Consider the following 27,522-nt stretch of genomic DNA (forward strand, 5'->3'; position numbering starts at 1 on the left):
ACCTCAGATCCTGGCCAAAGTCTCGACACCGCAGCAGAACAGTACACCCTAGACCCTGACCATAGCCTCGACATCACACCCAGACAAACAAATGAAGAACCCCAAGCCCTGGGGATCCCAACCCCTCTGAGCAACCCCCCAGTCAGACACCCTGATAGCCCTCATGACGACCCCCCCACACCCACTGAGGACATACACAAGCCACAGATTGTACTCCTTATGGACTCAAACGGGAAATACATACAAGAAAATAAACTTTTTCCAAAACACACAGTGTCTAAACTCTGGTGTCCAAACACCCAGCGCGCCCTAGACCTTCTGTCTGAGGACCGACTAGGATCACCCAGCCACATAATAATACACACAGGCACAAACGACCTGAGAACACAGCAGGAAAGGGTGGCCACATCACTCAAGGGAGTGATAGAAAAGCTTCTTCCACTTTCCCCAACGCACAAGTGGTTATCTCAACCCTGTTACCACGAAAAGACTTCACCCTGCTACCATACAGCGGGTAAACGCAAGTATTTCCCGTGACTGTGCATCAAAACCAAATGTCTTCCTGGCCCACCACTCCACCCTGGACGTGAACAGCCTTTATGACCAGGTCCACCTATACAAGGCAGCAGTGCCCACCTTCGCCCCGGACCCTAAAGGATATCGCCCTCAACCGCAGACCCAACACCTCACACAGGAGCAACAGATCAACAGACACCCCGTCCAGACCAGCGAGACACTCTCCCCAGACCTGCGGGACCCCCCAGGACCTACACATAGAGGACCCCCGCAGAGAGGACCTACATCCAGACCACAGCACCATCAACCACATCTACACCCCCCACCCCCACCAATTAACTCCCCCCAAGTCAACCATGCCCACACCCCATTTAGGCCCCCTCAGATCAGACCTATGCCCCTCCTACCCACGCCAAGCCCCCCACTCCCACAAAGAGGGCAACATGAAAGTCACACATACGCCCAGGCCGTGAGCAGGCAAACAGGCCCAACACCCACTCTTACACTAGCCCAAGCCAATGGCATGTACCAGATGCTCAGCAGGCTCTGCTCACAATTACTGGCCTGAGGCCAAACCACACAACCAACAACATTAGACACTTTATGGAACACAAAGCCTTCACTATTTCATCCTGGAATATCCAAGGCCTGAGGTCATCTGCCTTTGGCCTAAAGAGCAGGAATCTGGACTTCACCAAAGAAATCGGAAATACAGACATTGTCATCCTACAAGAAACATGGTATAGAGGAGACGGACCCACTGGTTGCCCTCTAGGTTACAGAGAGCTGGTAGTCCCATCCACCAAACTACCAGGTGTGAAACAGGGAAGGGACTCAGGGGGTATGCTAATTTGGTATAGAGCAGACCTAACTCACTCTATTAAATTAATCAAAACAGGAACATTTTACATTTGGTTAGAAATTCAAAAGGAAATTATCTCAACTGAGAAAAATGTTCTCCTGTGTGCTACCTATATCCCCCCACTAGAATCCCCATACTTTATTGAAGACAGTTTCTCCATCCTGGAGGGGGAAATCAATCATTTCCAGACCCAGGGACATGTACTAGTCTGTGGCGACCTAAATGCCAGAACTGGACAAGAACCTGACACCCTCAGCACACAGGGGGGACAAACACCTACCTGGAGGTGACAGCATTCCCTCCCCCATATGCCCCCTAGGCACAACTACGACAACATAACCAACAAAAACGGGTCACGACTCCTGCAGCTCTGTCGCACACTGGGTATGTACATAGTCAATGGTAGGCTTCGAGGGGACTCCTATGGTAGGTACACCTATAGCTCATCTCTTGGCAGTAGTACTGTAGACTAATTTATCACTGACCTCAACCCAGAGTCTCTCAGAGCGTTCAGAGTCAGCCCACTGACACCCCTATCAGACCACAGCAAAATCACAGTCTACTTGAACAGAGCAATACTCAATCATGAGGCATCAAAGCCAAAGGAACTGAATAATATTAAGAAATGCTATAGATGGAAGGAAAGTAGTGTTGAAACCTACCAAAAAACAATTAGGAAACAACAAATTCAATCCATTCTAGACAACTTCCTGGACAAAACGTTCCACTGTAATAGTGAAGGTGTAAACTTGGCAGTAGAAAACCTAAACAGTATATTTGACCTCTCAGCTTCCCTATCAAATCTAAAATCTCTAACAGAAAACCAAAGAAAAGTAATAACAGTGATAAATGGTTTGATGAAGAATGCAAAAACCTAAGAAAGAAATTGAGTAACCTATCCAACCAAAAACACAGAGACCCAGAAAACCTGAGCCTACGCCTTCACTATGGTGAATCACTAAAACAATACAGAAATACACTACGGAAAAAGAAGGAACAGCATGTCAGAAATCAGCTCAATGTAATTGAAGAATCCATAGACTCTAACCACTTCCGGGAAAATTGGAAAACACTAAACAAACAACAACACGAAGAGCTATCTATCCAAAACGGAGATGTATGGGTAAACCACTTCTCCAATCTTTTTGGCCCTATAACAGAGAACAAACAGCAAAAAAATATACATGATCAAATGCAAATCTTAGAATCAACTATTAAAGACTACCAGAACCCACTGGATTCTCCAATTACATTGAATGAACTACAGGATAAAATACAAACCCTCCAACCCAAAAAGTCCTGTGGTGTTGATGGTATCCTCAATGAAATGATAAAATATACAGACCACAAATTTCAATTAGCTATACTTAAACTCTTTAACATCATCCTTAGCTCTGGCATCTTCCCCAACATCTGGAACCAAGGACTGATCACCCCAATCCACAAAAGTGGAGACAAATTTGACCCCAATAACTACCGTGGGATATGCGTCAACAGCAACCTTGGGAAAATCCTCTGCATTATCATTAACAGCAGACTAGTTCATTTCCTCAGTGAAAACAATGTACTGAGCAAATGTCAAATTGGCTTTTACCAAATTACCGTACGACAGACCACGTATTCACCCTGCACACCCTAATTGACAAACAAACAAACCAAAACAAAGGCAAAGTCTTCTCATGCTTTGTTGATTTCAAAAGCTTTTGACTCAATTTGGCATGAGGGTCTGCTATACAAATTGATGGAAAGTGGGGTTGGGGGAAAAACATACGACATTATAAAATCCATGTACACAAACAACAAGTGTGCGGTTAAAATTGGCAAAAACACACACATTTCTTTCCACAGGGCCGTGGGGTGAGACAGGGATGCAGTTTAAGCCCCACCCTCTTCAACATATATATCAACGAATTGGCGAGGGCACTAGAACAGTCTGCAGCACCCGGCCTCACCCTACTAGAATCTGAAGTCAAATGTCTTCTGTTTGCTGACGATCTGGTGCTTCTGTCACCAACCAAGGAGGGCCTACAGCAGCACCTAGATCTTCTGCACAGATTCTGTCAGACCTGGGCCCTGACAGTAAATCTCAGTAAGACAAAAATAATGGTGTTCCAAAAAGGTCCAGTTGCCAGGACCACAAATACAAATTCCATCTAGACACCGTTGCCCTAGAGCACACAAAAACTATACATACCTCGGCCTAAACATCAGCGCCACAGGTAACTTCCACAAAGCTGTGAACGATCTGAGAGACAAGGCAAGAAGGGCCTTCTATGCCATCAAAAGGAACATAAAATTTGACATACCAATTAGGATCTGGCTAAAAATACTTGAATCAGTTATAGAACCCATTGCCCTTTATGGTTCTGAGGTCTGGGGTCCGCTCACCAACCAAGAATTCACAAAATGGGACAAACACCAAATTGAGACTCTGCATGCAGAATTCTGCAAAAACATCCTCCGTGTACAACGTAAAACACCAAATAATGCATGCAGAGCAGAATTAGGCCAATACCCGCTAATTATCAAAATCCAGAAAAGAGCCGTTAAATTCTATAACCACTTAAAAGGAAGCGATTCCCAAACCTTCCATAACAAAGCCATCACCTACAGAGAGATGAACTTGGAGAAGAGTCCCCTAAGTAAGCTTGTCCTGGGGCTCTGTTCACAAACACAAACAGACCCCACACAGCCCCAGGACAACAACAACAACAACAACACAACTAGACCCAACCAAATCATGAGAAAACAAAAAGAGAATTACTTGACACATTGGAAAGAACAAACAAAAAAACAGAGCAAACTAGAATGCTATTTGGCCCTAAACAGAGAGTACACAGTGGCAGAAACTGACCCAAACTTAAGGAAAGCTTTGACTATGTACAGACTCAGTGAGCATAGCCTTGCTATTGAGAAAGGCCGCCGTAGGCAGACCTGGCTCTCAAGAGAAGACAGGCTATGTGCACACTGCCCACAAAATGAGGTGGAAACTGAGCTGCACTTCCTAACCTCCTGCCAAATGTATGACCATATTAGAGACACATATTTCCCTCAGATTACAGCGATCCACAAAGAATTCGAAAACAAACCCAATTTTGATAAACTCCCTTATCTACTGGGTGAAAAACCACAGTGTGCCATCACAGCTGCAAGATTTGTGACCTGTTGCCACAAGAAAAGGGCAACCAGTGAAGAACAAACACCATTGTAAATACAACCCATATTTATGTTTATTTATTTTCCCATTTGTACTTTAACTATTTGCACATTGTTACAACACTGTATATATACATAATATGACATTTGAAATGTCTTTATTCTTTTGAAACTTCTGAGTGTAATGTTTACTGTTAATATTTATTGTTTATTTCACTTTTGTTTACTATCTACTTCACTTGCTTTGGCAATGTTAACACACGTTTCCCATGCCAATAAAGCCCTTAAATTGAATTGAAATTGAAATTGAATTGAGAGAGAGAGAGAGAGAGAGAGAGAGAGAGATTTCCTAGCTATCAGCTCTGTGCAGGCAGCCATCCAGCTCCTCTGACTCCAGACAGACAGATAACATTTTGAATATCTTCTGTTAATGAATAAGTGAAGCATAATCAGCTGACTAACAGTCAGGAAGGAACACTGTCCTAAGCACCCAGGTCACACCAGATCAACTTCAGTATTCAACATTTGTCCATGTCCCCAGGACGTTGGAAGCTGCCTTCAATACCGTCCACTAGGGTGCAACGTGAGCACCTATTACCATCTGGTGGGCTGGCGGCTTGCTAACCTTAACCCTTACTTTAAAGCTGCAATATGTAACTTTTTGGGCCACCCGACTAAATTCACATAGAAATGTGAGTTATAGATCTGTCATTATCATTGAAAGCAAGTCTAAGAAGTGATAGATCTGTTCTAGGTGCGCTCTTTCTATGCTTCCCGGTCTTAAGTTTAGTTTTTGCATCCAGGAAAAGTTGCTGCTTTAACCAGACGGAATTAATGGCTGAACTTAACCGTCAATTGTATTCTGTTTTAACCCTTTCCCAAACTTTAACCCTTATCTTAACCAGTTGGAATTAATGGCTAAACTTAACCGTCGAAACCTGAGGACAAACTTCGGACAAACGTTGAATACTGAAGTCAGACTGATACCTTGTTGGTCCTCTGTCACGACTCCCTCCGAAGCTGCCTCCTCTCCTTGTTCGGGCAGGCTTCGGCGTTCGTCGTCACCGGCCTTCTAGCCACTGCCGCTCCTCTTTTCATCATTCCATTGGTTTTGTCTTGTTTTTCACACACACCTGGTTCATATCCCCTCATCAGTCTCTGTATAATTATTCCCTCTGCTCCCCCATGTCTTTGTGTGTTATTGTTCCATGTGGAGGTGTCGCTAGCTCGTGTTGAGCATTATGTTACTTTTATCGGCGGGATATTCACCCGTGGGTTTTGTTTCCCCAGTACGAATTTTAGTCGCACTGTATTTGGTTTAGGCGTTGCTGCGGACTGCTGTATTTGAAGAATAAACCCTATTCTATGATTCACACCTCCTGCGCCTGGCTCCGTCCTCCTCACCTTGTTACATCCTCAGAGCCAATGTACAGAGGAGTGTGATTTAAGAGGCCAGCTACAAAACTATATTACTAAACACCAGACACATGCCACTGCAGCTTTACTGAAGCTATACAGCACCAGCTATACTATACAGTACCAGTTATACTATACAGTACCAGCTATACTATACAGTACCAGCTATACTATACAGTACCAGCTATACTATACAGTACCAACTATACTATACAGTACCAGTTATACTATACAGTACCAGCTATACTATACAGTACCAGCTATACTATACAGTACCAACTATACTATACTATACAGTACCAGCTATACTATACAGTACCAACTATACTATACAGTACCAGTTATACTATACAGTACCAGTTATACTATACAGTACCAGTTATACTATACAGTACCAGCTATACTATACAGTACCAGTTATACTATACAGTACCAGCTATACTATACAGTACCAGTTATACTATACAGTACCAGCTATACTATACAGTACCAGCTATACTATACAGTACCAACTATACTATACAGTACCAACTATACTATACAGTACCAACTATACTATACAGTACCAGTTATACTATACAGTACCAGTTATACTATACAGTACCAACTATACTATACAGTACCAGCTATACTATACAGTACCAGCTATACTATACAGTACCAGTTATACTATACAGTACCAGCTATACTATACTATACAGTACCAGTTATACTATACAGTACCAGTTATACTATACAGTACCAACTATACTATACAGTACCAACTATACTATACTATACAGTACCAACTATACTATACAGTACCAGCTATACTATACAGTACCAACTATACTATACAGTACCAGCTATACTATACAGTACCAACTATACTATACAGTACCAGTTATACTATACAGTACCAACTATACTATACAGTACCAGCTATACTATACAGTACCAACTATACTATACAGTACCAGTTATACTATACAGTACCAGCTATACTATACAGTACCAGCTATACTATACAGTACCAGCTATACTATACAGTACCAACTATACTATACAGTACCAGTTATACTATACAGTACCAGTTATACTATACAGTACCAACTATACTATACAGTACCAGCTATACTATACAGTACCAGCTATACTATACAGTACCAGCTATACTATACAGTACCAACTATACTATACAGTACCAGCTATACTATACAGTACCAGCTATACTATACAGTACCAACTATACTATACAGTACCAGCTATACTATACAGTACCAACTATACTATACAGTACCAGCTATACTATACAGTACCAGCTATACTATACTATACAGTACCAGTTATACTATACAGTACCAGTTATACTATACAGTACCAGCTATACTATACAGTACCAACTATACTATACAGTACCAGTTATACTATACAGTACCAGCTATACTATACAGTACCAACTATACTATACAGTACCAGCTATACTATACAGTACCAACTATACTATACAGTACCAGTTATACTATACAGTACCAGCTATACTATACAGTACCAGTTATACTATACAGTACCAGCTATACTATACACTACCAACTATACTATACTATACAGTACCAGCTATACTATACAGTACCAACTATACTATACAGTACCAGCTATACTATACAGTACCAGTTATACTATACAGTACCAGCTATACTATACAGTACCAACTATACTATACTATACAGTACCAGCTATACTATACAGTACCAACTATACTATACAGTACCAGCTATACTATACAGTACCAGTTATACTATACAGTACCAGCTATACTATACAGTACCAGCTATACTATACTATACAGTACCAGCTATACTATACTATACATTACCAGCTATACTATACAGTACCAGCTATACTATACAGTACCAGCTATACTATACAGTACCAACTATATTATACAGTACCAACTATACTATACAGTACCAGCTATACTATACAGTACCAACTATACTATACAGTACCAGCTATATACTATACAGTACCAGCTATACTATACAGTACCAGCTATACTATACAGTACCAGCTATACTATACAGTACCAGTTATACTATACTATACAGTACCATCTATACTATACAGTACCAGCTATACTATACTATACAGTACCAGCTATACTATACTATACAGTACCAGCTATACTATACTATACAGTACCAGCTATACTATACTATACAGTACCAGCTATACTATACTATACAGTACCAGCTATACTATACTATACAGTACCAGCTATACTATACAGTACCAACTATACTATACAGTACCAGCTATACTATACAGTACCAGCTATACTATACAGTACCAGCTATACTATACAGTACCAACTATACTATACAGTACCAGCTATATTATACTATACAGTACCAGCTATACTATACTATACAGTACCAGCTATACTATACAGTACCAGCTATACTATACAGTACCAACTATACTATACAGTACCAACTATACTATACAGTACCAGCTATACTATACAGTACCAGCTATACTATACAGTACCAGCTATACTATACAGTACCAGCTATACTATACTATACAGTACCAGCTATACTATACTATACAGTACCAGCTACACTATACAGTACCAGCTATACTATACAGTACCAACTATACTATACAGTACCAGCTATACTATACAGTACCAACTATACTATACAGTACCAGCTATACTATACAGTACCAGCTATACTATACAGTACCAGCTATACTATACAGTACCAGTTATACTATACAGTACCAGCTATACTATACTATACAGTACCAGCTATACTATACAGTACCAGCTATACTATACAGTACCAGCTATACTATACAGTACCAACTATACTATACAGTACCAGTTATACTATACAGTACCAGCTATACTATACAGTACCAGCTATACTATACAGTACCAACTATACTATACAGTACCAACTATACTATACTATACTATACAGTACCAGCTATACTATACAGTACCAGTTATACTATACAGTACCAGCTATACTATACAGTACCAGCTATACTATACAGTACCAACTATACTATACAGTACCAGCTATACTATACAGTACCAGCTATACTATACAGTACCAGCTATACTATACAGTACCAGTTATACTATACAGTACCAGCTATACTATACAGTACCAGCTATACTATACAGTACCAGCTATACTATACAGTACCAGCTATACTATACAGTACCAGTTATACTATACAGTACCAGCTATACTATACAGTACCAGCTATACTATACTATACAGTACCAGTTATACTATACAGTACCAGCTATACTATACAGTACCAGCTATACTATACAGTACCAACTATACTATACAGTACCAGCTATACTATACAGTACCAACTATACTATACAGTACCAGCTATACTATACAGTATCAGCTATACTATACAGTACCAGTTATACTATACAGTACAGTACCAACTGTGGGCCCTGGGCCTTCTCCTCCTCTCTCTATCCAACTCCTCTGTCTCTACAGGATCTGAAGCTCTCTGGAGGAACTCCTACCAGTTAGTTATATAAAATTAATTACTGATAGAAACACTTCCTAGTGTACTACAGAGAATGAACAACACTACATTCTGATAGAAACACTCCTTAGTGTACTACAGAGAACGAACAACACTACATTCTGATAGAAACACTCCCTAGTGTACTACAGAGAATGAACAACACTACATTCTTTTAGAAACACTTCCTAGTGTACTACAGAGAATGAACAACACTACATTCTGATAGAAACACTTCCTAGTGTACTACAGAGAACGAACAACACTCAATACATCATCAGCTGACCAACAGTTAGGAACAAGTGCTCAGATCCTTGTTCAGTAGATTGAATGGAGACAGGCCAGCCCCAGAACTAAACACTGCCACTGTCTCTGCCTGCTGCACAACGTCGGAGGTTGTGAGGAGGAAACGAGACCAAGGGTCTGATGTTAAAGTGTTATTAGGGATGGTTGTGTTTGGCTTTGGGCCCTCAGCCCTGCTCTCTCTCTCTCTCTCTCTCTCTCTCTCTCTCTCTCTCTCTCTGTCTCTGTTGGCACAATGCTGCTAATGTCTGTCTGTCTGTCTGCCCAGCAAATTGTCCTGATAAAATGACTGAAGACATTTTACATTTACATTTTAGTCATTTAGTAGACGCTCTTATCCAGAGCGACTAACAGTTAGTGAGTGCATACACTCTTTTTTTATTTTCCAGGACTACGAAGCTCCAGCGGTGAGATTCCAGTGCTACAAAGCTCCAGCGGTGAGAGACTCCAGGACTACGAAGCTCCAGCGGTGAGACTCCAGGGCTACGAAGCTCCAGCAGTGAGACTCCAGCGCTACAAAGCTCGAGTGGTGAGAGACTCCAGGACTATGAAGCTCCAGCGGTGAGAGACTCCAGGACTACGAAGCTCCAGCGGTAAGAGACTCCAGGACTACAAAGCTCCAGCGGTGAGAGACTCCAGTGCTACGAGGCTCCAGCGGTGAGAGACTCCAGGACTACGAAGCTCCAGCGGTGAGAGACTCCAGGACTACGAAGCTCCAGCGGTGAGAGACTCCAGGACTACAAAGCTCCAGCGGTGAGAGACTCCAGTGCTACGAAGCTCCAGCGGTGAGAGACTCCAGGACTACGAAGCTCCAGCGATGAGAGACTCCAGGACTACAAAGCTCCAGCGGTGAGAGACTCCAGGACTACAAAGCTCCAGCGGTGAGAGACTCCAGGACTACGAAGCTCCAGCGGTGAGAGACTCCAGGACTATGAAGCTCCAGCGGTGAGAGACTCCAGCGCTACGAAGCTGCAGCGGTGAGAGACTCCAGGACTACGAAGCTCCAGCGGTGAGAGACTCCAGCGCTACAAAGCTGCAGCGGTGAGAGACTCCAGGACTATGAAGCTCCAGCGATGAGAGACTCCAGTGCTACGAAGCTGCAGCGGTGAGAGACTCCAGGACCATGAAGCTCCAGCGGTGAGAGACTCCAGTGCTACGAAGCTGCAGCGGTGAGACTCCAGGGCTTTGTGAGTTCTGTCGATATGTTTTAGGGAGGGCAGGAGGGAGACCGGGGAACAGAACAGCCTCTCATATGTATTACTCTTTATCTTTTTGGATTCTCTACTCGTCTGTCTGGCTGGCTGTCTGTCTGGCTGTCTGTCTGGCTGTCTGGCTAGCTGGTTGGCTGGCTGGCTGGCTGGCTGGCCGGAGCTGTCTGGCTGGCTGTCTGTCTGTCTGGCTGACTGGCTGGCTGGCTGGCTGGTTGGCTGGCTTGCTGGCTGGCTGGCTGGCTGGCTGGCTGTCTGGCTGGCTGGTTGGCTGGCTGGCTGGCTGGCTGGCTGGCTGGCTGGCTGGCTGGCCGGAGCTGTCCTTGGGTTTGATTGGGTCATTTCAGGAGGAGAGGCACAGCATTGATCATGGTTTCATGTTAAAACAGGCTAGACGGGGTGGACAGAGAAGGACATGACAGAATACTGTAGCATAGTCTGCATCATGTCTAAAGTCTACATCATGTGTAAAGTCTGCATCATGTGTAAAGTCTGCATCATGTCTAAAGTCTGCATCATGTGTAAAGTCTGCATCATGTCTAAAGTCTGCTTCATGTCAAAAGTATACATCATGTGTAAAGTCTGCATCATGTCTAAAGTCTGCATCATGTCTAAAGTCTACATCATGTCTAAAGTCTGCATCGTGTCTAAAGTCTGCTTCGTGTCTAAAGTCTGCATCATGTCTAAAGTCTACATTGTCTAAAGCCTGCATCATGTGTAAAGTCTGCATCATGTCTAAAGTCTGCATCATGTCTAAAGTCTGCATCATGTCTAAAGTCTGCATCATGTCTAAAGTCTGCTTCATGTCTAAAGTCTGCATCATGTCTAAAGTCTGCATCATGTCTAAAGTCTGCATCATGTGTAAAGTCTGCATCATGTCTAAAGTCTGCATCATGTCTAAAGTCTTCATCATGTCTAAAGTCTGCATCATGTGTAAAGTCTGCATCATGTTTAAAGTCTGCATCATGTTTAAAGTCTGCATCATGTGTAAAGTCTACATCATGTGTAAAGTCTGCATCATGTGTAAAGTCTGCATCATGTCTAAAGTCTGCATCATGTGTAAAGTCTGCATCATGTCTAAAGTCTGCTTCATGTCTAAAGTCTGCATCATGTCTAAAGTCTGCATCATGTCTAAAGTCTACATCATGTCTAAAGTCTGCATCATGTCTAAAGTCTGCATCATGTGTAAAGTCTGCATCATGTCTAAAGTCTGCATCATGTCTAAAGTCTGCATCATGTCTAAAGTCTGCATCATGTCTAAAGTCTGCATCATGTCTAAAGTCTGCATCATGTCTAAAGTCTGCATCATGTCTAGTCCCCAATGCATTAGAGAACAACATTCTCTAAGGAGCACACAATGACCCTCTGGTTCAAATGCGCGTAGCTAGGTAACCAACACTTTACAAGAATACCACTTCACAACCCATTACAGTGTATCTACTACAGCATAGAAAACTAACCAATCCCATGTACTGCTAAAGAAAAAGACACAGGCTCTCTAACAGATAGACATACTGCCCCAGTCCTATAACACATTCAGATAGACGTACTGCCCCAGTCCTATAACACATTCAGATAGACATACTGCCCCAGTCCTATAACACATTCAGATAGACATACTGCCCCAGTCCTATAACACATTCAGATAGACGTACTGCCCCAGTCCTATAACACATTCAGATAGACATACTGCCCCAGTCCTATAACACATTCAGATAGACATACTGCCCCAGTCCTATAACACATCCAGATAGACATACTGCCCCAGTCCTATAACACATCCAGATAGACATACTGCCCCAGTCCTATAACACATTCAGATAGACATACTGCCCCAGTCCTATAACACATTCAGATAGACATACTGCCCCAGTCCTATAACACATCCAGATAGACATACTGCCCCAGTCCTATAACACTATAACATTCAGATAGACATACTGCCCCAGTCCTATAACACATTCAGATAGACATACTGCCCCAGTCCTATAACACATTCAGATAGACGTACTGCCCCAGTCCTATAACACATTCAGATAGACATACTGCCCCAGTCCTATAACACATCCAGATAGACATGCTGCCCCAGTCCTATAACACATCCAGATAGACATACTGCCCCAGTCCTATAACACATCCAGATAGACATACTGCCCCAGTCCTATAACACATCCAGATAGACATACTGCCCCAGTCCTATAACACATCCAGATAGACATACTGCCCCAGTCCTATAACACATCCAGATAGACATACTGCCCCAGTCCTATAACACATTCAGATAGACATACTGCCCCAGTCCTATAACACATCCAGATAGACATACTGCCCCAGTCCTATAACACATCCAGATAGACATACTGCCCCAGTCCTATAACACATCCAGATAGACATACTGCCCCAGTCCTATAACACATCCAGATAGACATGCTGCCCCAGTCCTATAACACATCCAGATAGACATACTGCCCCAGTCCTATAACACATTCAGATAGACATACTGCCCCAGTCCTATAACACATCCAGATAGACATACTGCCCCAGTCCTATAACACATCCAGATAGACATACTGCCCCAGTCCTATAACACATTCAGATAGACATACTGCCCCAGTCCTATAACACATCCAGATAGACATACTGCCCCAGTCCTATAACACATCCAGATAGACATACTGCCCCAGTCCTATAACACATTCAGATAGACATACTGCCCCAGTCCTATAACACATCCAGATAGACATACTGCCCCAGTCCTATAACACATCCAGATAGACATACTGCCCCAGTCCTATAACACATCCAGATAGACATACTGCCCCAGTCCTATAACACATCCAGATAGACATACTGCCCCAGTCCTATAACACATCCAGATAGACATACTGCCCCAGTCCTATAACACATTCAGATAGACATACTGCCCCAGTCCTATAACACATCCAGATAGACATACTGCCCCAGTCCTATAACACATCCAGATAGACATACTGCCCCAGTCCTATAACACATCCAGATAGACATACTGTCCCAGTCCTATAACACATCCAGATAGACATGCTGCCCCAGTCCTATAACACATCCAGATAGACATGCTGCCCCAGTCCTATAACACATTCAGATAGACATACTGCCCCAGTCCTATAACACATTCAGATAGACATACTGCCCCAGTCCTATAACACATCCAGATAGACATACTGCCCCAGTCCTATAACACATTCAGATAGACATACTGCCCCAGTCCTATAACACATCCAGATAGACATACTGCCCCAGTCCTATAACACTATAACATTCAGATAGACATACTAACCCAGTCCTATAACACATTCAGATAGACATACTAACCCAGTCCTACAACACTATAACATTCAGATAGACATACTGCCCCAGTCCTACAACACTATAACATTCAGAGAGACATACTGCCCCGGTCCTATAACACATCTTCGGTCTGGCCACAGAATAATGGACTCATTGCTCCTAGCTGGAGGTTAAATCAATCTCTACTCCTAGCTGGAGGTTAAATCAATCTCTACTCCTAGCTGGAGGTTACATCAATCTCTACTCCTAGCTGGAGGTTACATCTCTCTCTTCTCCTAGCTGGAGGTTACATCAATCTCTACCCCTAGCTGGAGGTTAAATCAATCTCTACTCCTAGCTGGAGGTTAAATCAATCTCTACTCCTAGCTGGAGGTTGCATCTACATTTTAGTCATTTAGCAGACACTCTTATCCAGAGCAACTTACAGTTAGTGAGTGCATACATCTTTTATTTTTTGTTTTGTTTTTTATACTGGCCCCCCGTGGGAATCGAAACCACAACCCTGGCGTCGCAAACGCCATGCTCTACCAACTGAGCTACATCCCTGCCGGCCATTCCCTCCCCTACCCTGGAAGACGCTGGGCCAATTGTGCACCGCCCATGAGTCTCCCGGTCGCGGCCGGCTACAACAGAGCCTGGATTCGAACCAGGATCTCTAGTGGCACAGCTAGCACTGCGATGCAGTGCCTTAGACCACTGCGCCACTCGGGAGGGACCACTGCGCCATCTCTCTGCCTGCGTCCCTATTCCCTATGTAGTGCACTACTTTTGAACACGTCCCATAGGGCTATGCTCAAAAGTAGGGCTCTGGTCAAAGTAGTGCACTATCCTCGATCTTCACTATTTATCGCAAACTGATATAGTCTTTGTTGGGCACTTACCCCCGGCTCTAAAAGCAAGTGGGCTAAGGAATAACATCATAACGGGACCTTTAAAAGCCCTGGATCCATCAGAGTCTGCTTGTCTGGTTGTTACAAAGTAGGCCTGCATTAAAAATGCAATAAGTCCATTATTCTGTGGCCATACCGAAGATGTTGCTCTGTGCTGATGTCTGCTTAGTGCTGCTTTGTGAAGCAGGGTGGGGCAAAGTAGAGCAGGGTAGATAAGAGTAGAGCAGAGCAGGGTAGAGCAGATCAAGGTAGACCAGGGTAAACCAGTAGAGGGTAGAGCAGGGTAAAGCAATGTAAACCAGGGTGGAGCAGGATAAACCGGGGTCGAGCAGCGTCAAGCAGGGTAAACCTGGGTAGAGCAGAGCAAGGTAGACCAGGATAAATCAGGGTTGAGCAGGGTAGAGCAAGGTAAACCAGGGTAGAGCAGGGTCAAGCAAGTTCAAGCAGGGTAGAGTGGGATGGGGCAGCTCATCAGACATTTACATTTTAGTCATTTAGCAGACGCTCTTATCCAGAGCGACTTACAGGAGCAATTAGGGTTTAGTGCCTTGCTTAAGGGCACATCAACAGATTTTTCAACTAGTCGGCTCGGGGATTAGAACCAGCGACCTTTCGGTTACTGGCACAACGCTCTTACCCACTAAGCTACCTGTCGCCTTTATCCTCACAGTACTTCTTTACTAAACATATGTATCAGGCACAGCATCCTGTATGGCTTGTATTATTCTCTCTCCTGCAAATGTGTGTGTCGGGAGAGAGATGCTGTCCTAGCTGGCTAGGAGACTACTAGATGTCTATGAGACTACTAGCTGTCTAGGAGACAGCTTGATGTCTAGGAGACTACTAGATGTATATGAGACTACTAGCTGTCTAGGAGACTACTAAGCTGTCTAGAAGACTACTAGCTGTCTAGGAGACTACTAGCTGTCTAGGAGACTACTAGCTGTCTAGGAGACTACTAGCTGTCTAGGAGACTACTAAGCTGTTTAGAAGACTACTAGCTGTCTAGGAGACTACTAGCTGTCTAGGAGACTACTAGATGTCTAGGAGACTACTAGCTGTCTAGGAGACTACTAGCTGTCTAGGAGACTACTAGATGTCTAGGAGACTACTAGCTTTCTAGGAGACTACTAAGCTGTCTAGGAGACTAATAGCTGTCTAGGAGACTACTAGCTGTCTAGGAGACTACTAGCTGTCTATGAGACGACTAGATGTCTAGGAGACTACTAGCTGTCTAGGAGACTACTAGATGTCTAGTAGACTACTAGCTGTCTAGGAGACTACTAGCTGTCTAGGAGACTACTAGATGTCTAGGAGACTACTAGCTGTCTAGGAGACTACTAAGCTGTCTAGGAGACTACTAGCTGTCTAGGAGACTACTAGCTGTCTAGGAGACTACTAGCTGTCTATGAGACTACTAGATGTCTAGGAGACTACTAGCTGTCTAGGAGACTACTAGCTGTCTAGGAGACTACTAGCTGGCTAGGAGACTACTAGCTGTCTAGGAGACAGCTTGATGTCTAGGAGACTACTAGATGTATGTGAGACTACTAGCTGTCTAGGAGACTACTAAGCTGTCTAGAAGACTACTAGCTGTCTAGGAGACTACTAGCTGTCTAGGAGACTACTAGCTGTCTAGGAGACTACTAGCTGTCTAGGAGACTACTAAGCTGTTTAGAAGACTACTAGATGTCTAGGAGACTACTAGCTGTCTAGGAGACTACTAGATGTCTAGGAGACTACTAGCTGTCTAGGAGACTACTAGATGTCTAGGAGACTACTAGCTTTCTATGAGACTACTAAGCTGTCTAGGAGACTACTAGCTGTCTAGGAGACTACTAGCTGTCTAGGAGACTACTAGCTGTCTATGAGACTACTAGATGTCTAGGAGACTACTAGCTGTCTAGGAGACTACTAGCTGTCTAGGAGACTACTAGCTGTCTAGGAGACTACTAAGCTGTCTAGAAGACTACTAGCTGTCTAGGAGACTATGAGATGTCTAGGAGACTACTAGATGTCTAGGAGACTACTAGCTGTCTAGGAGACTACTAGCTGTCTAGGAGACTACTAGATGTCTAGGAGACTACTAGATGTCTAGGAGACTACTAGCTGTCTAGGAGACTACTAAGCTGTCTAGGAGACTACTAGCTGTCTAGGAGACTACTAGCTGTCTAGGAGACTACTAGCTATCTAGGAGACTAATAGATGTCTAGGAGACTACTAGCTGTCTAGGAGGCGAATAGCTGTCTAGGAAACAGTTTGATGTCTACGAGAATACTAGACTGTCTAGGAGACTACTAGCTGTGTAGGAGACTAATAGCTGTCTAGGAGACTACTAAGCTGTCTAGGAGACTACTAGCTGTCTAGGAGACTACTAAGCTGTCTAGGATTCTACTAGCTGTCTAGGAGACTACTAGATGTCTAGGAGACAAATAGATGTCTAGGAGACTACTAGAGGTCTAGGAGACTACTAAGCTGTCTAGGAGACTACTAGCTGTCTAGGAGACTACTAAGCTGTCTAGGATTCTGCTAGCTGTCTAGGAGACTACTAGCTGTCTAGGAGACTACTAGATGTCTAGGAGACTACTAGAAGTCTAGGAGACTACTAGATGTCTAGGAGACTACTAAGCTGTCTAGGAGACTACTAGCTGTCTAGGAGACTACTAGCTGTCTAGGAGACTACTAGCTGTCTAGGAGACTACTAGCTGTCTAGGAGACTACTAAGCTGTCTAGGATTCTACTAGCTGTCTAGGAGACTACTAGATGTCTAGGAGACTACTAAGCTGTCTAGGATTCTACTGGCTGTCTAGGAGACTACTAGATGTCTAGGAGACTACTAGAAGTCTAGGAGACGACTAGATGTCTAGGAGACTTCTAAGCTATCTAGGAGACTACTAGCTGTCTAGGAGACTACTAAGTTGTCTAGGAATCTACTAGCTGTCTAGGAGACTACTAAGCTGTCTAGGAGACTACTAGCTGTCTAGGAGACTACTAGATGTCTAGGAGACTACTAGATGTCTAGGAGACTACTAGCTGTCTAGGAGACTACTAGCTGTCTAGGAGAATACTAGCTGTGTAGAAGACTACTAGATGTCTATGAGATTACTAGCTGTCTAGGAGACTACTAGATGTCTATGAGACTACTAGCTGTCTAGAAGACTATTAGATGTCTAGGAGACTACTAGCTGTCTAGAAGACTACTAGATGTCTAGGAGACTACTAGCTGTCTATGAGACTACTAGGCTGTCTAGGAGACTACTAGCTGTCTAGGAGACTACTAGCTGTCTAGGAGACTACTAGCTGTCTAGAAGACTACTAGCTGTGTAGGAGACTACTAGATGTCTAGGAGACTACTAAGCTGTCTAGGAGACTACTAGCTGTCTAGGAGACTACTAGCTGTCTAGGAGAATACTAGCTGTGTAGAAGACTACTAGATGTCTATGAGATTACTAGCTGTCTAGGAGACTACTAGCTGTCTAGGAGACTACTAGCTGTCTAGGAGAATACTAGCTGTCTAGGAGACTACTAGCTGTCTAGGAGAATACTAGCTGTGTAGAAGACTACTCGATGTCTATGAGATTACTAGCTGTCTAGGAGACTACTAGATGTCTAGGAGACTACTAGCTGTCTAGGAGACTACTAGATGTCTAGGAGACTACTAGATGTCTAGGAGACTACTAGCTGTCTAGGAGACTACTAGCTGTCTAGGAGACTATTAGCTGTCTAGGAGACTACTAGCTGTCTAGAAGACTACTAGCTGTCTAGGAGACTACTAGCTCTCTAGAATACTACTAGCTGTCTAGGAGACTACTAGCTGTCTAGAAGACTACTAGCTGTCTAGAAGACTTCTAGCTGTGTAGGAGACTACTAGCTGTCTAGGAGACTATTAGCTGTCTAGGAGACTACTAGCTGTCTAGGAGACTACTAGATGTCTAGGAGACTACTAGATGTCTAGGAGACTATTAGCTGTCTAGGAGACTACGAAGCTTTTTAGGAGACTACTAGCTGTCTAGGAGACTACTAGCTGTCTAGGAGATGACTAGATGTCTAGGAGACTACTAAGCTGTCTAGGAGACTACTAGCTGTCTAGGAGACTACTAGCTGTCTAGGAGACTACTGGAAGTCTAAAAGACTATTAGCTGTCTAGGAGACTACTAGCTGTCTAGGAGACTACTAGCTGTCTAGGAGACTACTAGATGTCTAGGAGACTACTAGATGTCTAGGAGACTACTAGATGTCTAGGAGACTACTAAGCTGTCTAGGAGACTACTAGCTGTCTAGGAGACTACTAGCTGTCTAGGAGACTACTGGAAGTCTAGAAGACTATTAGCTGTCTAGGAGACTACTAGCTGTCTAGGAGACTACTAGCTTTCTAGGAGACTACTAGCTGTCTAGGAGACTACTAGATGTCTAGAAGACTACTAGATGTCTAGGAGACTACTAGCTGTCTAGGAGAATTCTAAGCTGTCTAGGAGACTACTAGCTGTCTAGGAGACTAATAGCTGTCTAGGAGACTACTAGATGTCTAGGAGACTACTAGCTGTCTAGGAGACTACTAGATGTCTAGGAGACTACTAGATGTCTAGAAGACTATTAGCAGTCTAGGAGACTACTAGCTGTCTAGGAGACTACTAGATGTCTAGGAGACTACTAGCTGTCTAGGAGACTACTAGATGTCTATGAGACTACTAGCTGTCTAGGAGACTACTAAGCTGTCTAGGAGACTACTAGCTGTCTAGGAGACTACTAGCTGTCTATGAGACTATTAGCTGTCTAGGAGACTACCAAGCTGTCTATGAGACTACTAGCTGTCTAGGAGACTACTAGATGTCTAGAAGACTACTAGCTGTCTAGGAGACTACTAGCTGTCTAGGAGACTACTAAGCTGTCTAGGAGACTACTAGCTGTCTAGGAGACTACTAGCTGTCTAGGAGACTACTAGATGTCTAGAAGACTATTAGCTGTCTAGGAGACTACTAGATGTCTAGAAGACTATTAGCTGTCTTGGAGACAACTAGCTGTCTAGGAGACTACTAAGCTTTTTAGGAGACTACTAGCTGTCTATGAGACTACTAAGCTGTCTAGGAGAATACTAGCTGTCTAGGAGACTACTAGATGTCTAGGAGACTACTAAGCTGTCTAGGAGACTACTAGCTGTCTAGGAGACTACTAGCTGTCTAGGAGACTACTAGATGTCTAGGAGACTGCTAAATGTCTAGGAGACTACTAGGGAGACTGACACATCCTTATCAGCCTCACTGCCTCTCAAAAAAACACACACTGCAATACAGGCACTTTCTGATAATACAATAGGGAAGTGATCTTTATAATAGGGAGAATATGCACAAATCCCCCCCACACACCTCTCCCTCTCTCTCTCTCTCTCTCCCTCTCTCTCTCTCTCTCTCCCTCTCTCTCTCTCTCTCTCCCTCTCTCTCTCTCTCCCCCTCTCTCTCTCTCTCTCTCTCTCTCTCTCTCTCTCTCTCTCTCTCTCCACCTCTCTCTCTCTCTCTCTCTCTCTCTCCACCTCTCTCTCTCTCCATCTCTCTCTCTCTCTCTCTCCCTCTCTCTCTCTCTCTCTCTCTCTCTCTCTCCACCCCTCTCTCTCTCTCCACCCCCCCTCTCTCTCTCTCTCTCTCTCTCTCTCTCTCTCTCTCTCTCTCTCTCTCTCTCTCTCTCTCTCTCTCCACCTCTCTCTCTCTCTCTCCACCTCTCTCTCTCTCTCTCCACCTCTCTCTCTCTCTCTTTCTTTCCCTCATTTTTCCTTTATTTAACTAAGAGAGGAATGAGCCGGCAGCCAGTGGTTCTTAAATAAGAATTTAATCAATCATACAGGGTAATTTCTACATATATGGATATAAGTTGGGAGAGAGAGCCTCTTAGGCAGGCAGTCAACATCCCACCCAACTGAACAGATGGTTAGAGAGGGTGCCCAGGACACAGTGGGAAAAAGAGAGAGAGAGATATGGCAAAGGAGGGAGACAGAGAGATATGGGAAAGGATGGAGGGAGAGACATATGGGAAAGGAGGGAGAGAGAGAGAGATATGGGAAAGGAGGGAGAGAGAGGGGGGGGTGTAGGGTAGCATACTTAAAAAGCCTTTTTTGGTATTCCTAGATGTTGAAAAAAGGTAATGGATATGATACGACAACCTGCACCTAAAACCTTTGGACTTCATGGAAAGAAATAGCCACCATTGCATTCCCTGTACCACTACCTGAGAGTCAGAGAGCTGCAGAGAGAGAAGATTGAGGACTTAATGAAGCATGTGGCCATGTAGCCACTATGCAGCCGTTCACTGCCAGTCTCCCTCTCCCTGCACATCCACACCACGCAGTACATGGGAAGTGATTTGCATAATTCATGATTGTTTATCAGTAGTTTACCTTTAAACATTACCATCCCTTCTCTCTTCACAAGAGAGTGTAGTTTGTCTTACCAAGCAGGAGGGGAGGAGAGAGAGAGAGAGAGAGAGAGAGAGAGAGAGAGAGAGAGAGAGAGAGAGAGAGAGAGAGAGAGAGAGAGAGAGAGAGAGAGAGAGAGAGAGAGAGAGAGAGAGAGAGAGAGAGAGAGAGAGAGAGAGAGAGAGAGAGAGAGAGACGAGAGAGAGAGAGAGAGAGAGAGAGAGAGAGCGAGAGAGAGAGAGAGAGAGACAGAGAGAGAGACAGAGAGACACAGAGAGAGAGAGAGAGAGAGAGAGAGAGAGAGAGAGAGAGAGAGAGAGAGAGAGAGAGAGAGAGAGAGAGAGAGAGAGAGAGACAGAGAGAGAGAGAGACAGAATGAGAGAGAGAGAGAGAGAGAGAGAGAGAGAGAGAGAGAGAGAGAGAGAGAGAGAGAGAGAGACAGAGAGAGAGAGAGAGAGACAGAGAGAGAGACAGAGACAGAGAGAGACAGAGACAGAGACAGAGACAGAGACAGAGACAGAGAGAGAGAGAGAGAGAGAGAGAGAGAGAGAGAGAGAGAGAGACAGAGACAGAGACAGAGAGAGACAGAGACAGAGACAGAGACAGAGACAGAGACAGAGAGAGAGAGAGAACCTTAATGAGGACTGACAGTATTCAACAACACATGAGATGCTAGCGCTACTGCTCCTGAACAAACCATTTCAAGCCTCTTTTAACAGTATCCTCTCCTGCTGTAACAACAGTACTTCAACAGTGTCAGGGTTCAGTTCATTTTGCCCATGCTATAACAGATTCATGTAGCAATACTGGCAAGGATTCACTACTGCCTACTACTTTTTACATGAGGTTATTTACAAAAAAAAAAATGCCATTTGAGATGTTATCCAATGAGTTCATGTATTATGTACAGCAAGTGTCTCTCCCTGTACATCTAGCCAGCCAGTAGTCTCTGAGGAGCTGTGTATGTGTGTGTGTACGTTAATCTCCCTGTACTCTCCCAGTATGAAAAATGTATGCACTCACTAACTGTATGTCGCTCTGGATAAGAGCGTCTGCTAAATGACTAAAATGTAAAATGTAAATGTACATCTAGCCAGCCAGTGGTCTCTGAGGAGCTGTGTGTGTGTGTGTGTGTGTGTGTGTGTGTGTGTATGTGTGTGTGTGTACATTAATCTCCCTGTACATCTAACCAGCCAGTTGTGTGAGAAACAGCCTGAGGGTAGGGTGGTCCAGGCCTCTCTCTAAGAGATGGGGAAGACAGGCACACACACACACACACACACACGCCACCACACTCACACACACACACACACACACACACACACACACACACACACACACACACACACACACACACACACATACACACACACACACACACACTCACACACACACACACACACACACAAACACTCACACACACACACACACACACACACACACACACACACACACACACACACACACACACACACACCTACCTCATCCTCCCATACAGCCCCCATCGTGTAGTTACTGTACATGTATAAATCCCTCTCTTTGAGACTAGAACCGTATGTCTCTCCAGCACTAGCCTTGGTAGCTTCTCACGTTCAACAAGATGGTATTTTGGGAGGTTGGTCTGCACTGAGAGACTGCAGTGGCTTGCCAAAGTATTCACCCCCCTTTTTGCATTTTTCCTATTTTGATGCCTTACAACCTGGAATTAAAATAGATTTTTTGGGGGGGTTTGTATCATTTGATTTAAACAACATGCCTACCACTTTGAAGATGCAAAAATATTTTGGGGGGGCTGAAACAAATAAGAAATAAGACAAAAAAACTGAAAACTTGAGCATGCATAACTATTCACCACCCACTCAAGTATTTATTCATATACAGTAAATGTAATAAAGGATATATTTAGTATTTATTCATATACAGTAAATGTAATGAAGGATATATTTAGTATTTATTCATATACAGTAAATGTAATGAAGGATATATTTAGTATTTATTCATATACAGTAAATGTAATGAAGGATATATTTAGTATTTATTCATATACAGTAAATGTAATGAAGGATATATTTAGTATTTATTCATATACAGTAAATGTAATGAAGGATATATTCAGTATTTATTCATATACAGTAAATGTAATAAAGGATATATTCAGTATTTATTCATATACAGTAAATGTAATGAAGGCTATATTTAGTATTTATTTAGCAATGCAACACACATACACACACACACACACACACAAGCACGAACACACACACACACACACTTGATTGATTTCCCCAGAAGAAGTGTCTCCACTCTCGAAGCACGCTGGAATCAAGATTAATGAGAGGCCATTTACATGTCCAATCAGACCCTAAGAGCAGCACACACACACACACACACACACACACAGACACACACACACACACACACACACACACACACACACACACACACACACACACACACCAATATCTATGAAATCACACCCTTCTCTATATAGCCAGGGTCCCAGCTTGGTTTAATGACAGACAGAAAGCTCAGCTGTAGAAGGGACCAAAGACCTGGGATGTGTCTCAAATGTAACCTTATTCCCTATATAGTGCACTACTTTTGACCAGACCCCGTCGATAAGAAGCCTGTTGAAGTTCCTGACACTAATGGAAGACGAGAAGCTTGGCCGGACAGAGAGCCCAGAGAGAGCTGACTGGGGGATAAGAGAGGGACAGGTGGAGGAGAGAGAGAGAGATATAGAGAGAATGGACAGGAGGACTGACAGTACTGTACACCTATTCAAATCAGCAGAGAGGAGTGTCAAAGTAGTGTTAGACTGGTGATGACAGGGGGGTGTAGCATTCCACAGACTGTCAGATAAAACAGCGACAGTCAGAGTGGGACTAGTATGGACTAAGAGAGAGGTGAGGAGAGCCAGCAGAGACAACCAGCAGCACTATACCATAGTCTGTCCTGTAGAGACAACCAGCAGCACTATACCATAGTCTGTCCTGTAGAGACAACCAGCAGCACTATACCATAGTCTGTCCTGTAGAGACAACCAGCAGCACTATACCATAGTCTGTCCTGTAGAGACAACCAGCAGCACTATACCATAGTCTGTCCTGTAGAGACAACCAGCAGCACTATACCATAGTCTGTCCTGTAGAGACATCCAGCAGCACTATACCATAGTCTGTCCTGTAGAGACATCCAGCAGCACTATACCATAGTCTGTCCTGTAGAGACATCCAGCAGCACTATACCATATCCTGTACTGTAGAGAAAACCAGCAGCACTATACCATAGTCTGTCCTGTAGAGACAACCAGCAGCACTATACCATATCCTGTACTGTAGAGACAACCAGCAGCACTATACCATAGTCTGTCCTGTAGAGACATCCAGCAGCACTATACCATAGTCTGTCCTGTAGAGACAACCAGCAGCACTATACCATATCCTGTACTGTAGAGACAACCAGCAGCACTATACCATAGTCTGTCCTGTAGAGACATCCAGCAGCACTATACCATAGTCTGTCCTGTAGAGACAACCAGCAGCACTATACCATAGTCTGTCCTGTAGAGACAACCAGCAGCACTATACCATATCCTGTACTGTAGAGACAACCAGCAGCACTATACCATGGTCTGTACTGTAGAGACAACCAGCAGCACTATACCATAGTCTGTCCTGTAGAGACAACCAGCAGCACTATACCATAGTCTGTCCTGTAGAGACATCCAGCAGCACTATACCATAGTCTGTCCTGTAGAGACAACCAGCAGCACTATACCATATCCTGTACCGTAGAGACAACCAGCAGCACTATACCATAGTCTGTCCTGTAGAGACAACCAGCAGCACTATACCATAGTCTGTCCTGTAGAGACATCCAGCAGCACTATACCATAGTCTGTACTGTAGAGACATCCAGCAGCACTATACCATAGTCTGTACTGTAGAGACAACCAGCAGCACTATACCATAGTCTGTCCTGTAGAGACATCCAGCAGCACTATACCATATCCTGTACTGTAGAGACAACCAGCAGCACTATACCATAGTCTGTCCTGTAGAGACATCCAGCAGCACTATACCATATCCTGTACTGTAGAGACAACCAGCAGCACTATACCATAGTCTGTCCTATAGAGACATCCAGCAGCACTATACCATAGTCTGTCCTGTAGAGACATCCAGCAGCACTATACCATAGTCTGTCCTGTAGAGACATCCAGCAGCACTATACCATAGTCTGTACTGTAGAGACATCCAGCAGCACTATACCATAGTCTGTCCTGTAGAGACAACCAGCAGCACTATACCATAGTCTGTCCTGTAGAGACATCCAACAGCACTATACCATAGTCTGTCCTGTAGAGAAATCCAGCAGCACTATACCATAGTCTGTCCTGTAGAGACATCCAGCAGCACTATACCATATCCTGTACTGTAGAGACATCCAGCAGCACTATACCATAGTCTGTCCTGTAGAGACATCCAGCAGCACTATACCATATCCTGTCCTGTAGAGACATCCAGCAGCACTATACCATATCCTGTACTGTAGAGACATCCAGCAGCACTATACCATAGTCTGTCCTGTAGAGACAACCAGCAGCACTATACCATAGTCTGTCCTGTAGAGACAACCAGCAGCACTATACCATAGTCTGTCCTGTAGAGACAACCAGCAGCACTATACCATAGTATGTCCTGTAGAGACAACCAGCAGCACTATACCATATCCTGTACTGTACAGACATCCAGCAGCACTATACCATAGTCTGTACTGTAGAGACAACCAAAAGCACTATACCATATCCTGTACTGTAGAGACAACCAGCAGCACTATACCATAGTCTGTACTGTAGAGACAACCAGCAGCACTATACCATAGTCTGTCCTGTAGAGACAACCAGCAGCACTATACCATAGTCTGTACTGTAGAGACAACCAGCAGCACTATACCATATCCTGGACTGTAGAGACATCCAGCAGCACTATACCATAGTCTGTCCTGTAGAGACAACCAGCAGCACTATACCATAGTCTGTCCTGTAGAGACAACCAGCAGCACTATACCATAGTCTGTCCTGTAGAGACAACCAGCAGCACTATACCATAGTCTGTACTGTAGAGACAACCAGCAGCACTATACCATATCCTGTACTGTAGAGACAACCAGCAGCACTATACCATAGTCTGTCCTGTAGAGACAACCAGCAGCACTATACCATAGTCTGTCCTGTAGAGACATCCAGCAGCACTATACCATAGTCTTACCTGTAGAGACAACCAGCAGCACTATACCATAGTCTGTACTGTAGAGACATCCAGCAGCACTATACCATAGTCTGTCCTGTAGAGACATCCAGCAGCACTATACCATAGTCTGTCCTGTAGAGACATCCAGCAGCACTATACCATATCCTGTACTGTAGAGACAACCAGCAGCACTATACCATAGTCTGTACTGTAGAGACAACAAGCAGCACTATAACATAGTCTGTCCTGTAGAGACATCCAGCAGCACTATACCATATCCTGTACTGTAGAGACAACCAGCAGCACTATACCATAGTCTGTACTGTAGAGACAACAAGCAGCACTATAACATAGTCTGTCCTGTAGAGACAACCAGCAGCACTATACCATATCCTGTACTGTAGAGACAACCAGCAGCACTATACCATAGTCAGTCCTGTAGAGACATCCAGCAGCACTATACCATAGTCTGTCCTGTAGAGACAACCAGCAGCACTATACCATAGTCTGTCCTGTAGAGACAACCAGCAGCACTATACCATAGTCTGTCCTGTAGAGACAACCAGCAGCACTATACCATAGTCTGTCCTGTAGAGACATCCAGCAGCACTATACCATAGTCTGTCCTGTAGAGATATCC

General features: G+C 43.8%; 1 protein-coding gene across 2 annotated transcripts in view; it reads right to left on the reverse strand.

Moving 5' to 3' along the window:
• The window catches only part of LOC121542309 (RNA-binding motif, single-stranded-interacting protein 3-like), a 224,194-nt gene that overhangs the window by 189,205 nt on the left and 7,467 nt on the right, over nucleotides 1–27,522 (reverse strand). The gene's annotated exons all lie outside the window — the stretch shown is intronic.

The sequence above is a fragment of the Coregonus clupeaformis genome, chromosome 17 (assembly GCF_020615455.1).
Source record: "Coregonus clupeaformis isolate EN_2021a chromosome 17, ASM2061545v1, whole genome shotgun sequence".
NCBI classification, from domain to species: Eukaryota; Metazoa; Chordata; class Actinopteri; order Salmoniformes; family Salmonidae; genus Coregonus; species Coregonus clupeaformis.